This window comes from Alexandromys fortis, unplaced genomic scaffold (assembly GCF_014885135.2).
Source record: "Alexandromys fortis isolate MF-2015 unplaced genomic scaffold, M_Fortis_MF-2015_v1.1 scaffold_317, whole genome shotgun sequence".
Lineage (NCBI taxonomy): Eukaryota > Metazoa > Chordata > Mammalia > Rodentia > Cricetidae > Alexandromys > Alexandromys fortis.
In genome coordinates, this window is record NW_026068201.1 from 18,777 (window position 1) to 35,984 (window position 17,208).

The following is a 17,208-nucleotide window of genomic DNA, read 5'->3' on the forward strand; positions in this document are numbered from 1 at the left end:
ACAATGTGTTTTAATCGTATTTCTCAACTTCCTTTTCTTCTATAACTTCTCTGGATCCAACCTCTATTTCCCACCTTCTTCTCAACTTCCTCTTCTTTTGGGGGAGGGTAGGAGTAAGAATTGGTTTTCTTTATAGGTGTGGTCCCTTGTAGCTTGACCGTGCTCCACTGGTCATTTATGCATATTTGGGAAGCACAAATGGGAATCAATGTGTTATTTTTTAATGGGTTCAACTGATTAAGTATCTATTTCCTCCAGTGGCTCTGAAGTCATATATCTCTAACACACACACACAGTTGTATATCACTAAATCTAACATACATATTGTTATTAGATACATTAGAGTAATATGTTTCTAAATCTAACATAAAAGTTATATGTCTCTAAATCTAACAATTTCTAGTTGTTAAATCATTTAATATCTCCACCAATGTTGCCTGATCAGGTATGATATTATGAATTTTCTATCCTAAATTAGTAGCTAATTGGGTAAAACTTAATACCTCAGTATAATGTCACTCTAGCCATGACTTAAACGCAATGTTTTTGCTTCGGAAGTTTCTCTTACAGTATAAGATTTTTCATATAGCACCAAATATATTAAAGTTGTCTGTGTATTTTCTTTTTCATTCAGCCTTCACAAACATAATGTTAGGTGTTTTTTCTAATACCCTCATTCAAAATGAGAAAAATGAGACTCAGAGTGATCAAGTAACCTTTCCAACATGGAATAGGCCATAATTTGTGCAATGTGCGTTTAAATCGAAGTTCCTTTAGATATAAACTTCAGGGATCTTCCTGCCATTCCACATTGTCCTCAAAGTTCTATATTTAATTGTTAACCACTTGTGAACTCTCCTCATTGGATAATTCAATCTGTGAGACACTGCTTCCTAGTCTTTACTAAAACATCGAATTGAAGCATTGCTTTATGGAGCATTTTTCCACATTGAAAATCACAGTATTTTGATTTGTACTTCAACTTCAAAACAGAATCGAAGGAACTCAAAAAGAGAAGCAAATTCCATTGTATTTATACATAGTTTCACTCTTTCTGTTGTCTGTTGGTCTCTTCGTTTTCATCAATTTTACTTTCAGGAACTTCCTTTAGCCATCTTTAATTCTCTGCTTTCCTTTACGTGAGACTGCTTATATTACCACCCACACTCCGCGCGTGTGCGCATGCACATACACACCCAGAAGGTGCTTCTACTATTTATTGGACCCTGGAATGATAGGATTTTTTCCTGCTGTATTTCCTTTTCTGTCAGTACTCTGGTAATGTTGAGCCACTTCTTTCTGGTTTCCATGGGTTTTGATAAGATATTCTACTAAAGTATCAAATGAGAGCAATTGTTAAACCTTTTGCATGATCTCACAAGATGCGGGAGTTTGTTTTCACTTTACTTTCTTGCAAACAAAGTGTGTAATCTTTTCTCTGTCTTTAGGTCCACTGGTTGCTTTTCTTCTATCATCTCCACTTTGATGACAAATTTATCCATTTACATTTTTAAATAACCAATCCCTTTCTAATTTTGATGATTTTAAAAAAGTTGCAAAGTATGTGTCCATTGAATTTTTCTTTGTATCTTTATCTTTCCTGAGACTTCCTAATTTTTTCACTTATCTCAAGTATGTTCTTAGTTACTCATTTAATCACTTTCATGATAGCTGGTTCAAAACCCTTCTAAATAAGAAGGTGAACCCAAGGAAAATCATATAGTTATCCTGTTGGCTATGGGACGTAGACAAAATTGCTGGGGAGAAAATTGAGATCTTGGGGGTGGGGTGGGNTTTCAGTGACGTCCCTCACCTAATAATTCAAACACCTCTTAAATGACTGAACAACCATTAGGATATGCACAGATTCTATAAGCTGGAGGTTACAAGACTATTTTACAGAGTCAAGAATTTTTAGAATGCAAAGGCTTCCTCTATTATGTGTTAAATGGCCACTTTACTGAGAGACGAAATGGGACACGGAGTTCAGTCCAGTGTTAGAATGGCTGTGAACCAAACCAAACCGAAATAAAATAAAACAAACAAAACATAACAGCAATATTAGTTCCTGTGTCAGAAAGCGTCAAGCATGTTATGGACGCTGGAGTGTTTAACTGAAGTAGAAAATAATTGGAAGATAAATAAACAGACAGCGAAAGTTCTAAAATCTGCAGCTACAGATAGAATTAGAAAAACTGTCTGAACAAATATCAGCCTTTGTTCTTAGGAATGTTTCCCATCTCCTATTCAGTCTAATAGTTACAAGTAAATAAGAAATACAACTATACAAAATGCTGCGAATGGCTGAGTAGTGGTGGCACACGCCTCTCATTCCAGCACCCTGGGAGCAAGAAGCAGGCAGATCTCTGAGAATTTGAGGCAATCCCCATCCACAAAGTGATTTCCAGGACAGCCAAAACTGTTACACAGAGATATCCTGTCTCATGAAAAAAAAAAGTTGGGAAAGTTTTTGGATTGGAGAGGGAGGGGGAGAGGAGTGGGGGGAGGGGGAGAAGGGTGGGAGGAGGGGGAGGGAAATGGGAGGTTGGGAGGAGGCGGAAACTTTTTTTTCCTTTTCTCAAAAAAAAATTAAAAAAGCACAAAAAAGAAAATAAATATTAAATTAAAAAAAAACCTTCTTGAGATATTCTCCACTTTTTATGGTCTTAGTTCTGAGCCTATTGATTTTTTTTTCACATTTAAGTGAAGTATTTACTGATTCTTAGCATGAGTTTCTGTTGAATTCTGCAGGTATCAGGTGTTGTGAGGTTTTGTATAATATTTATTGCTTCTGCTGAAGCAGACCTCTTGGGACACCTTGCTAGAGGGTAAAAAGGAGGTCATTGCTACTACCAGACAGGGGTGGAAATCCAGGCTCTCCATTAGGCCTATGGAGACACCATGTTGTTATGTTGACACTATGGGACCTAGGAGTTGCCACATTATTCCTTCACATATGGCCTTTTTAAAAAAATAAGTGTACATAGAGAGAAAGAATGTTAATCTGGGTGGATAGAAAACTGGGGAGGATGTGGGAGGAGTTGGGGGAAGGGAAAGAATATAATCAAAATTTAGCGTAAAAAAATAGCATTTTAAATAAAATTTAAAAAATTTTTTAATTAGAAAAATGTGGACAAGGTACCTATTGCTTTATTTCCTATTGTTGCTGCGACAAATTAACAAAACTTTGTCTGTATTTACAATAGTAAACACTTAGTATCTTTTAAACTTTTCAGGTCAGATGTCTAGTACAAGGCTTTGTGACCTAAACTCCAAGTGTTTTCTGGCTATCTTCCTTTCTTGAAGCTTTCAGGAAGAATGCATTTTCTCCTCATTTTAAGTTGGTGGCAGAATTTAATTCCTTGCAAGGGTAAACTTGATGTCTTGTTTTTCCTTGTACCTGAATGTTAGTGGCTATTTTAAGATTCTAGATTCTGCTCTATTCCTTGACTTAAGGTCCCCTTTCTCCAATGTTAAAGCCAGCAATAATGTCAGGATTTTATCAGTTCTTCTGCATCCCTCTTACAGGTGTTGAGAGCTCAGGTCACTTCAATAGATCTAACAAGATGATCCAGGAAACTCTCTTCTGTCTTAAATGTGGTAATAAAAGATCACACCTTCTTCTAGAACTCCAGCTTCAGTTTCTCATCGGTCTCCTCTTATCATGGACCCCAACTGCTCCTGTGCCACAGACAGATCCTTCTCCTGCACCAGCTCCTACAAATGCAAAGTTCAAATGCACTTTCTGCAAGTAAAGTTGCTGTTCCTTTTGACCTGTGGGCTGTGTCAAGTGCTCCCATTGCTGCATCTGCAAGGAGGATTTGGACGAGCACAACTGCTGTGCCTGAAGCGGGGGCATCCCCACAGCTGCTTGTAAATAGAGCAATGTGGAGAAACATGGTCTTCTTTTACAACCCTGTCCTGGTCTACACATCTCTTTCTATAAAACATAACTGATAATAAAACTGTTGACTTGATTTAAAAAAAAAGTGTCAAGAAAAAAGAAAGTAACAACTTCAAGGTTACTCCCAACCTCAATTCCATTTTAGTATGTAATAATATAACATATTCATGGGTTCTAGGGACTAGGATGGGGAGACATTATTTTGCCTGTCTCAGCACAGGATAGTATGAGTCATGACTCGACTTGATCGCTTCTGGCTCCATCCCAGAGATGTTTTATGATTGAATGTCTGTCTTCCTGTCCAGCCTTCTTTGACACCACCCCAGTAGAGAAGGGGATATTGGGGCACTTCATTGCAGATACATGGGTCTAAAAGTCTGGGTCCCTTCACTTTGTGTTTGTAGGAAGGAATAGACAGACTGATTTTTCTGTGATGGTTGGTAGCTCTCACCAAGAGCTTTTCTGAGCTTTTAGATTTCCCATTTCATTTACCTTTGATTAAAGAGGGAAGAATTTATTTTCGGGATTTTTTTCTCTGCCTATTTTCATTTCTAGATTGCTACATTTTCAGCTCTCGAGCCCAGCTCCTAGGGTACACAAGGCAGAAAGAACAGCAGGGTAATTGCCACCCTTTTGTTTCACAGGCACCCAGGTCCCTTTATGGCTGATCTTTTTCTCAATATCTTTCAGAGCTTTATTCTATTTGTTTGGCATATGCCTATGTTTGGGGAGCTTTTGGTTCATATTGTGGTAAGAATAGAAAAAAAGTGAGCCCACTCCACATTGTTCTAGAACTAGAATTCTACAAAACATTAAAATATTAGTTAAATACACTTTGAAATTATCTTTAAATTCTGATATTAACATCTTAAAAATGTGCTTCTAAGATATTATACTTGGTCTGGTGAGATGACTCAGTGAGTTAAGGCACTTGCCACCAAACTCAGCGACCTGGGTTTCATGATTTCCATAAGTTCTCAAACATCCACACTCATGCCATAGGGTGTGTGTGCGTGCACGCACACACACACACACATACACACTCACTGTTAGTTACAAATTCTGTTGCTGTCATAAGACACCATTGCCATAAACATGTTGAGGAAGAAAGACTTATTTCATCTTATAGTGCTATATCATAATCTAACACTGAGGTAAGTTAGAGTAGGAACTCAAACATGGCAAGAACCTAGAGGCAGGAGTTCATGGAGAGCCACAGAGGAGTGCTGGTTACTGGCTTGCTCCTCATGGCTTATTCAGCCTGCTTTCTTATAGTACCTGGACCATCAGCCAAGTGCTGACACCACCCACAGTGAACTGAACCTTCTCACATCAATCACCAGCCAAGAATATATATAATAGTCTTGCCCACAAAGCCAATCTGGTGATGACATTTTCTTGATTTTGGTTCCATCTTCCAAAATGACTCTAATAGCTTATGACAAGTTGACATAAAAGTAACCAGTATATACATTAAATAATAAATAAATATCAAACTAATAAACACATCTGTTTTGTTTTTTGAGTAGCTCTGGCTGTCCTGGAACTCATTCTGTAAACCAAGCTGGCCTCCAACTCAGTGATCTGCCTGCCCCTGCCTCCCAAATTCTGGAATTAAAGAAGTGTACCACCATTGCCCAGCAAATAAACACTTTGGTTTTAAAAAAGTGATATTGCCATTTCCCCCTTCTCCTACTGGCCTTAATGGAAATGCGAGAACAGAATTTAGAAGTGAAAACATCACAAAAACTGGTAATAGCAGGATGTGGCACAGAGCACACAGAAACAGCTCAGGCTGCATTCAAGTTTAGTTGTCATACTTACCAGCTGTGTGACTTTAGAGAAATCCTCAGGCCCTCTAAATCCATCCACCTTACAAAGGGGGCAAAGGATGCAACGTGTGGGATTCACTGGCTCTTTCAGCAAGTGGGAAGCACTCACACAGCAGCACTTTGTCCCCTTATATTTATTTTCTCAGCTGCAGAGAACACTGGCTAACAGACCAGGCAAATGTGCCATTCCTGAACTGAAACTGTACTGTATATCACCATCTAGAGGGCATCTGTCAGGGATCATGAGCAGAAGAATGATTCGAATTCCTGTGACTTTGGGCTCTAAGCACATTTCAGAAACCGAGAAATCAGAGGCCAACTGGCTATTATAATCTCTCTTGGCTCATAGTCCCCCTGACCTCATGGCAAAAGGAGAAAAATAGAAAGTTAGTGGAATATGCTTGTGATTTAATCATGGTTGGACCCCTCTACTTACTGGTATTCCTTGTCTCACCAAGAACACCCAGCATTTCTTCCTTTCCGCAATCACTGCAGCTCCTATCAAGCACAGGCTATGGCTCACAGTTGTCTTAACCTTGCTCTGGCTGCTTCATTGTGGTATTTAGACAGAGAGAATCTCACATGCTAATATTAACATAAGACCTTCCTTTGTCTCTCCCATGTGTCCTGGAAACTCTTTTATAAGGTCCAGACACTGCAGTCTTCATAGGCAGGCGACATGTTAAGACAGCACAGGGGTGTTTAGAAGTTGGTAGTACAGATACCACTTTTAGGAGTCAATCTCCTTTCCTAAGTACAGACATCACAACTAGCCACACGTACAGAGAGGATCTGTGTAGTAGGAGCTGCGGGCTGCATTCCTGCCACCCGGCTCCCAGACGCCTGACTAGCTTATGCTCCGAAATAATTACATGGAAACTGTATTCTTTTAAACACTGCTTGGCCCATTAGTTCTAGCCTCTTAACAGCTAATTCTTACATCTTGCCTAACCCATATTTAGTAATCTGTGTAGCACCAGTCTTACTGGGAAAGATTCAGCATGTCTGACCTGGCGGCTTGCTTCATTGCATCTGCATTGGAGAGGAACGGCATGGCGTCTGCCCCACTTCCTCTTCCTCCCAGCATTCTGTTTTGTTTACTCCATCCACCTATGTTCTAACCTTTCAGGCCAAGTAGTTTCTTTATTAATTAACCAATGACCTTCCTCTATCAGATCTGAGTCTCCACATAATGAGGGAGGAAAAGGCACATCTGTGGCAGCAGACTTTTAAAAAATTGTTTTTTATGTTTCATGATTTTAGCACACTGTGGAAACAATTATCTTTTAGATAATTGTCTCCATTCTCATTCTCTCTATAAAATTGGATGTGATTACTCTTAAAGTTCATGAAGCAAAGGGAAGGATGTTGTTCAGGCACTATGCTTACCAGAGAAACTAGACAACAATGAGGACCCTAAGAGAGACATACATGGATATAATATACATGGGAAGTAGAAAAAAACAAGATCTCCTGAGTAAATTGGGAGCATGGGGACCTTGGGAGAGGGTTGAAGAGGAGGGGAGAAGCAGGGAAGGGAGCAGAGAAAAATGTAGAGCTCAATAAAAATCAATAAAAAATAAAAAAAAAAACAAAAAAGAGGCTGATTTTTATCATGTCTGATTTGTTCAACAAATTAAAAACTATCTGATTACTCTGGTGTATGTGGAGGCTGCTTTTTTGTTCCCGGTCACCCAGACCTGAGACAATAACACAGAAACTATTATTTTCAATACTGTTTGGCTGATAGAGTAAGTGTATTTTTAGCCAGCTCTTATATCTTAAATTAACTCATTTCTGTTATTTTATATTTTACCATGAGGCTCGTGATTTACCGGCAAGGTTTCAGCACATCTGTCTCTGTTCAACTACCAAAGGATGTTTTCACATGCTTAATAGTTAGAGATCATCATCAACTTATACAAAAGGTTCCCATATACTGCTTACCTAGAACTGCTTAGCCCTCTAGCCATGACATAGCTATACCATCCTCGTCTCCCAGTTATGACTTATGTGAGGGAAGATGTTATTTCTCTCAAATGTAAACCTCAATTTTATTCACGCTTATCCCCAAAAGTGTCTGGAGACAGAAATGTGTGCTCCCTTCATGTGGTGGTTTGAATAAGAGTGCCCCTCCATAGTCTCATATGTTTGAATGCTTCGCTACCAGGGAGTAGCACTATTTGAAAGGATTAGAAATTGTAGCCTTGGATGAAATGTCACTTCACAGCAACAGAACACTGACTAAGAGAGCTCCAAAAGGCATAAGCTCTACAGGCAAGCCTGTGCAGCATTTTTTTTTACTTAATTATTGATGTGGGAAGGCCAAGTCTTTGTGAGTGGTAGCATCCCTTGGCTGGTGGTCCTAGAGCACATAAAAATGCCTTATGAGCAAGACATGAGGAACAAGATAGTAAACAGCATTCACCCATACTCTCTGCTTAAATTCCTGTCTTCAACATCCTACCTCAGCTTTCCTGATGATGGACTGTAGTATGTGAGCCAAGTAAACCATTTTATTCCCAAACTGATTTTGGTTTGTGTTTAATCATAACAATAGAAAGCAAACTAAAGCAAAACTTTGTTCCAGAATTGTGGCATTGCTGTGACAAATAGGACCATTCCCCCTCTGTATTCTGTGAATATGTTTTACTACCAATGGTTAATAATAGAAGCTGCTTCAGTCTATAGAAGGGCAGAATACAGTCATACTAGAATATATATATATATATATATATATATATATATATATATATAGAGAGAGAGAGAGAGAGAGAGAGAGAGAGAATGCAGAATCAGGGAGATGCCATGTAGCTGCCAGAGGAAAAGGATGATCTTGCAGGTAGGTAATGACCTCATAGTGATGTACAGATTAATAGAGATGGGTTAATTTAAGATGTAAGAGCTAGCTAGGAATACACTTAAGCTATTGGCCAAACAGTATTGCAAATACACACATTGAAAGGGGATTAATTATAGTGGCTTGCATGTTGTCATCAAAGTAGAACAACAAAACAACAATGGCCATCTCCTGATGAAAAGATCAAGAATCCATAAAACTGACTGTCTCAGCAGTCCCAATCCTGGCACTGAAATCCCAGGGACTTCCTCAGACTCATGGCCTTTAGTCTACCTCGTAATCCTAAAAAAGTAGCTTCTAATACTAGTGGAGGAAAGACTAAGAAACAGGATAGACAAGCTTTTCAGTTTGAGTGAGGCTAGGCAGACAAATAGGAAACACACTTTCATGCCCTTTTATGTGAGCCAGAAAGTGTGGTCCAGACAGGGTGGTGGGTCTTCCCATATCAAACAATCCAATTTAAAGACTGCTAACAGGCATATTCATTTGCTTGAGTTTAACTGATTCCAGATATAGTCAAGTTGACAGCCAAGACTACCCATCACACAAACATTATAATAAATATGGGAAAACAGGATATGTATTTTTCTAAAATGAGGTAACAGAGTAATTGTCCATGCTCCTCACTTCTATGTAATCTAGTGCTGGTATTGCAATCCAGAGAAATAAGGCAAGGGACAAGCTTTTTAAAAATGAAAAAAAATACAAAGAATGAACTAAAACTGTGTTATTTGTAGAAAATATAATGTGATTTTTAAATGGGTCAAAATAATTCATCAGAAAACAACAAGATTTGATAAAATCTTTTAGGAAAGTAATAGAAAAAATCAATATATAAGAAAATCATACAGAATTTAATGTACCAATAAAAATCACTTTTAAGAAAGAAACCAGAGGGGAATAAAATCACATTTGTCACATAATCAAAAAATTAAAATGTCTATAAATAAAGTCAACCATGGAGATGAGCAACTTTAACATACTGAAAGAAAGAAACTGAATAAGAAGCTAAAAGTGGGACCGGGCGGTGGTGGCGCACACCTTTAATCCCAGCACTCGGAAGGCAGAGGCAGGCGGATCTCTGTGAGTTCTAGGCCAGCCTGGTCTAGAAGAGCTAGTTCCAGGACAGGAACCAAAAGCTACGGAGAAACTCTGTCTTGAAACTAAAATGTCATATTTTCATGGAATAGAGAAATTAATATTTTAATATTAATAAATTGACTTATTCTCTCCAACTGATTCAGAAATTTAATGTACTCCCCATCAAATATCATTAACATTTTTTGCAGAAGTAGAAAAAGATCCAAAAATTTATATGAAGCACAAAAGAGACACACAATAGCTAACACAGTTTGAATTTTAAAATGCCTTTCTGAAGGAGGCATCATAATATATAATACAAATTATACTTCATAGCCACAATAACAAAAACTGTATTGAGCTTCCACAAAAGCAAGCATATAGGGTAATGGAATATACTAAAATATCCAGAAATGATCCCATACAGCTATGCTATCAAATTACTAAAAGTACCAAGACACATTGTAAAAAAAAGACACTTTTTAGCATGTAATACATGTAAAAACAGAGAGCCACATGAAGAAGACTGAATCTAGATACCTATGTCTCACCTTGTACAAAATTAATTCAAAGTGAATGAAAGACTTTAATGTTATAAATGAGACTTTAAGATTACCAGAAAAATACATAGAGGAAGCACCTCAGGACCTAGGCATATGCCATGCCTTTCTGAATATGCTGCAATATCTCAGGAAACTGTGACAAGGATTTACAAATGGTATATAATTAAATTTAAAATCTTTTGCAAAACAAAAGAAAAACATTCAATAAAGAGAATCTGTGGAAATATTTTATTTCTGAAAGTATCTCATGACTCCAAAGTGCTATGGACAAATGTTCTGGTACACTGTAAAGATTTGTCACTCATGTTAGTTTAATAAAGCACTGATTAGCCAGTAGCCAGACAGGAAGTATAGTCGGGGCAATCAGATTAAGAGAATTCTGGGAAGTAGAAAGAGAGTCAGTCACCAGCAAAATGCAGAGGAAGCAAGGTGAGAATGCTTTACTGAGAAAAGGTTCCAAGCCACATGGATAAACATATATAAGAATTATAGGTGATTTGAAGTTATAAGAGCTAGTTATAATAAGGCTGAGCTAATAGGCCAAACAGTTTACAATTAATATAAGCCTCTGTGTGTTTCTTTGGGACTGAATGGCTGCAGGACTGGGCAGGACAGAAGCTTCCCACAACAAAGAGGTTGAACTTTTGCTTAATCTTGCATTCAAGTTAACAATTCGTTATGAGATCATTGAAGAGCCTGCATGGGACAGACGTGGGCACTCTGCATATATGCAATGGTTGGTTGTGTTGCTTGGTGTTTTTGTGGGTTTCCTATCAGTGGAAGCAGGGGCTGTCTCTGACTCTTTGCCTGTTTTTGGGATTCTTTTCTTCCTACTGGGTTGTCTTGTCTAGCCTTTTCTAAATGTTTTTTCAAGACAGGGTTTCCCTGTGTAACAGCCCCTACTTGTCTTGGAACTAGCTCTTGTAGACCAGGCTGGCTTCAAATTCACATAGATCTGCCTGCCTCTGCCTCCTGAGCGCTGGTATTAAAGGTATGTGCCACCACTGCCCAACTTTGTCCAGCCTTAATATGAGGAGATGTGCCTAGTTTTATTATAATTTGATCTGCCAATTTTGCTGATATTTATGGGAGACCTGCCATTTCTTGAAAAGAAATGGAAGAATGAGTGGATTGGGGGTTGGAAACAGAGGAGTGAGGGTGAGGGGCGAGCAACTGGGAAGAGAGGAGGGAGGGGAAAACTGTGGCCAGGGATGTAAAAAAAAAAAGACTAGGTACTTAACCTGCTGTTCTACTACATACTCTAAGTTTAACCTGGTTTTAAGAGATCAATGCAATCAAATGTACTATACCTTGAAGTTTTCATGTAAGCAACTTTTGCAACTTAAGCTAAATACATAACTTTAATCTTAATTTATGTACTTTTCCATGTCCCTGATACAAAATAATGTGTGTGTGTGTGTGTCAACAAAGTCTGACATATGGAGTTGAGGCAGGGCCAACCCCCTCCCCCAGGCAATTGAAAAATAGTGATAAAGAGGCTGTTGCCACCTTGTTTCTTTTATTAGCCTATTAACATAAAATTTCTTCATTCTGAAGTTACTAATCCTCTTCATACTGTTGCCGAGATTATAACAAATATGAGATTATAAAAATGTTGATGCAAAAAAGCATAAGGCCCAGATTCTGGCATCAGCCGTGAGGTCTCCTACCTGTTTCAAATATGGGAAAAGAGGCCAATTCCAAAATCAGTGTGAAGAAAAGTTTGTTAATAAACCTTAATATAATAAACTCCCTTCAAAATTATGTCCAAAGTGTTGAAAAGGTTTTCACTGTGCCAGTCAATGTTAATCCAGAGTTGATAACGATGGAAGGTAATCCAGTTTTGGGAAAGGAGAGAATGAGCGCCAAAGGTGCTCATGGCAATACAAGAAAACCTCCTTTGTTCCCATCTTGGAATCTCAATGCCCCTGCAGTACCTCAGCCTGGTTCATAGTCACAAACTGCATCTTATGGCCTCTGCAGCCTGCCACCCAGCTCCATCTCAAACTCTACAGAAATTAAATATTTTGTTACTATTACTAGAAATAATTCAAGATGGGCTTATCTATAATTAAAAATAAAAAAATTAGGTTTAGGAGAAGGAAAGAGACTCTCCACAAATCTGTACTTACCACTTACTACAAGAAATTTAGTTTGATTTTAGGTAAACCAGATTGTACCACTTATGCAGTCTGTGCTTGCCCAGATATTATTGATTCAGATTATACCAGTAAAATTTATATTATGGTTTATTTCCAGCTATGCCAAGAAATTCCATCTCTAGCTGAATTAGAACAACTGATTATTATTATTCACCATCCATCCCCACAGGCCCTTGGTAATGATTGCTAAAATCAATAACTGGATTTCACATGTGCATACTAGACTCAATTGATATCTCTTGATAAACCTTATATTAGTTACAGTATCAGTCAACCAGATACTGATAGGCACAGGAGAAAACACTTCTATTCTAACTAAACAATCCTCCTTCTAATTGGCACACTCAATCTCCAGTTTTAAATCTTCAAGGGATTGGTGATAAAAGTAATCCTTTACAAATTGTAGAAAAGTAATGTCCAGTTTTCCAAAATTGAATTGCCATTTTTAGCCCTATATTTTACCCTTAACTTTCTCCCTTTGGGCACCTGTCTCAATGTAGTTATAACATCCCTATATCTGAACACCCTTTCCTAGGAACCACTGACAAACATACTCCCAAAGTTTCTTGGATAGAAGATTGCCTTGCTTGAGTAGATAAGTAGCCATTTAAGGAAGATGAACTTAAACATCTATGTGCTGCCTAGTTTTATGTCAACTTGACACAAGCTAGAATCATTTTGAAAGAAGGAACTCCAATAGATAAGTGCCCCTACCAGATTGTCCTATGGGCAGGCCCGTAGTACATTTTCTTGGTTGATGAGTGATATGGGAGGGTAGCGCCACACCTGAGCCCTATGTACTCTAAAAAAGCAGGCTGAGCAAGCCACTAGCAAGCAAGCCAGTAAGCAGCATTTCTCCAATGCCTCTGCATTAACCCTGTTCTGAATTCCTTCCCCAATTTTTCTGGATGATAAACTGCAAGAAAGAACCACATTCATTGAACTTACTAACAAGATCCTGATTCTATGTATCTTTTTATATCTCAAGATATTTTCAACTTTCCTTCACAAACTTCCCTGGTTTGGGGAAACAAATATTCTTTCACCACCCTGCTCTAAAGATTCTATGTGAAATTCTATTCCTTCCTATATAGGCCTTCTCTTACATAAGCCCACATTTTATTTGTAAGGCAGCATTTTTTCATAAGAAGCCAAGCAGTCAGTCAAAGTGACCATTACATGGAATGATGCTCCTGGATTATCGTACCCTCTTGTTACACCTGGAGCAACCACCAACCAGCAGGCATAGCTTTTGTCCTTAAACAAATTCCCAGATTAACCCTTCAGTTAACTAACTGATTCTCACTATGTGACTCAAACCATCCTACTATTGTTTCAAGTCACCTTGGCTCATGTCTCGGACACTTTCTTGTTATCAATATTTGCCAATATTCAAAGCTTCCTTCACAGGTGAACTCCTCCATTTTTTTAGTTAACATATTTGATCCCATAGAGAATTACCTGGCTCCCTCTCAATAGGAAATTTTCATTTTGTGCTGGGACTAGCGGAGCTCAGTCCATGAAAAACACTTAGAGCCTACAATGTGAAATAATCAGAGAACACTGGGGATCCAAAGAGCATGTGCGGAATGCTAAGGATCCAGAGTGTTTCCAGTGCTGCATTTTTATTGGCGACAATTGCATGCAAGGATGCTGTGAAATCATTAAATAATGTTTACAAGGGAATAGAATGTTTTGCTTAGTAGATTACCTGGGAGAACAAAGACAAGAAGGTTTTGCTAGAAAAACAGAAACATAAACAGCTTGTCCGTCTTAAGAAATAGCTCATCCCCATATCCTTGACGTGGAAGCATCTGCTGCACAGATCATTTCTCTCTGTCCGTTGTTGCCAAGGGACAGAGTGCTCTTAGACATGGAACGCGCTTCTTTTGAAGATGAGGCTATTGGCAGCATTTTCTCCCTTTCGTTACTGTAGTTAAGTAAGCATGACTAAAGCTGGAAATGGTTCTTCTTCTGGTCTAGTTGGTGGTTTCATCCTGCTTGATGGACTGCACAAAAAAGAAACCCGATAATAATCAGAATCCTTAAACCAAGCAAGCTAAACACATGATTTTTAAAATATCTAAAGGGACCAAATGGCATCATTCCTTCAGCTAATCCTTCTGACAACTGTTCGCTTTTCAACAGAGGGGCTGTAGCTGCTGCCATTGCCAAGACCTGGGATTGTAACTTGAGTGCATTCCAGTGATGCATTATGAAAACGATCGGATCCTAACAGGTGAATTCTAGACTATTTATGTTATGATATGGAACTTGGAGAACACAATACTGGGCTACATTATAATGGCATTTTAGGTGTTGTGACCAATTCAAGTCCTGTACCTACTCTCCCAACAAAATAATAGGGACATTTGGTATTTAAATTTCATCAAGAATCCCTTAAGAGATGTGAATTTGGTTTTTCAGGTTTCCAGTAAAGTTCTTTTGAAATTTTTATATGAAAGAAGCTGTTTTTATCCCTGGTATAACTTCATATCTGTAGTTGCTGCAGCAATAATGTTAGCTGAGATCACAATTTCAGCAATTTGCTACCATACAAACCTTTCGGTACACCTCTGTAAGTGATTTATTATTTCATGCATAAAGGCTACAGTTGGAATCTCTTGCAAAACTTTCTTCAAGACCAACTTGAATCCAGACAGCTGTTGGTCTTTTGAGAATCATAAACAGAGTCCATTTCCCCAATAAGTATGCTTCATACTCTGCTGCAAATAGCAGACAAGACAGACACTATAATATAACATTCAGATTCATTATATATTATTTGAATATTTCCTAAAAACATGACTTATGGATTAAGAATATATGTTGATATTTTTAGTTGCTTATTTGGGATTATGGTCAGCATTTTGAGTTGCATTCCAGTGATAATCTTCTTTCCACACTGTTAATGATCCCTTTATCAGCCTAACTTCCAAATATGGTCCTGCATAGGCCCTAATTCCATCCTAAGGTGGGGGGCAGGTAAACCCACGTATAGTCAGTCCACTTAGTGGGTTACTGGAATGAATCACCACGTGATGGGAGTGATTAAATTATACTGCAGTGAATCCCTATCTCAACATTCAATTTTCTCTCCCAAACGATTCTCTATGTGGTCCCCAAATCACCTTTCTTTGAGCCATGCTTTTATAACTAGAATGTGTGGTAACACACTCAGACCATCTTAACAGTTCATTTGTGGGGTCTCATCACCTACAATCAGTATAAAAAGTCCGTTTGCATTATAGGTAACATTGGAAATGATCCCAGGAGCAAATTCCCAAGATGTTATGAAATTCAACATAGCCTTATGATCTTGTTTCTGTAATCTTGGGCAATAACAAAAGGAGTTATTAACAGTAACGCACAGTGGAGGCAAGGAAGCTAAACTAGTGCAGTTGAAAGGGAATCCATCTATGGGCTCTACAGCAAGTAAGGGCTCAGGAAAGGATGAGTATTACTTCAAAATACTCTTGGATACTTCACCACACATATACTGACCCATAACTCCAGTGGAAGCCTCCTGTCCACCAGAGACCATGCCCACAGACTGCTAGCAGTTCCTCAAAACCTGCCCAGCCTTCCCCCGACATCCCCCAGGCCTAAGTCCCCCTGCTTTAACAGAGGCCATGCTGGTACACAGAACCCCAGAATCCACACAGGCCACTAGAACCCCAGAAGAGGTACCTGCTATACCAGATAGATACTAGAAGTGCAGGCCACTCAGGCCAGAAGGCCAAAGAGGAAACAAAAACCAAGCGGAAAAGCACTCACCCAGCAAAGATAAACTCAGAAATCAGCACCTAAACCTATAATTACCCCAAACCCAAATGCCTAGACATTAGTGTAAGAACACAATCAACAATAACCACGGTAATATATCACCATCTATGGATTCCACCCAGCTATCCTGCTATGGCAAGCTCCGAATATTCCAGCACAGCTGAAGCAAAAATAAAAGGACGTTAAACTCAACTTTATGAATATGTTGAAGTTCTTAAAGAGAAAATGAATAAATCCCGTAAAGAAATCCAGGAAAACACAAACAATTGGAGGAAATGAATAAATCCCCTAAAAAAAAGCCAAGAAAAAACAAATGAACAGATGAAGGAAATGAATAAACCTGTTCAAGACCTGGAAATGGAAATAGAAGCAATAAGGAAAACACAAACTGAAGGAAATCTGGAAATAGAAAATTTGCGTAAGCGAACTAGAACTTCAACAAAATACGTTTATAAGGAAAGGAAATTGTCAACAAGATAAAACAGCAGCCTACTGAATGGGAAAAGGTCTTCACTAACCCCACATCAGATAGAGGGCTGATCTCCAAAATAAATGAAGAACTCAGGAAACTAGGCATCAACAAACCAAATAATCCAATTAAACAATGGGGTCCATATCTAAACAGAACCATTAACAGAAATTTCAAATGGAAACACTTAAAGAAATGTTCAACATCCTTAGCCACAAGGAAAATGCAAATCAAAGCTATTTTGAGAGTCTATCATGTGTCAGAATTGTTAAGATCAAAACCACAAGTGACAACTCATTGTGGTGAGGATGTGGAGCAAGAGGAACACTTCTCCATTGCTGGTGGGGGTGCAAACTAGTAGGACCACTATGGAAATCAATGTGGTGGTTCTTCAGAAAAATTGGGAATCCATTTATCTTGAGACCCAGCTAAGCCACTCTTGAGCATGTACCCAAAGGACACACCATCCTACCACAAGGACAATTGCTCAGTCATGTTCATAGCAACTTTATTCATAATAGCCATGATGTGGGAGTGATTTCTTATTAATAA

At 38.4% G+C, this 17,208-nt stretch overlaps 1 pseudogene; it reads left to right on the top strand.

The window, feature by feature from the left end:
- Positions 1–3,664: 3,664 nt before the first annotated feature.
- LOC126493137 (metallothionein-2-like) lies at positions 3,665–3,848 on the top strand (annotated as a pseudogene).
- Positions 3,849–17,208: the final 13,360 nt, after the last annotated feature.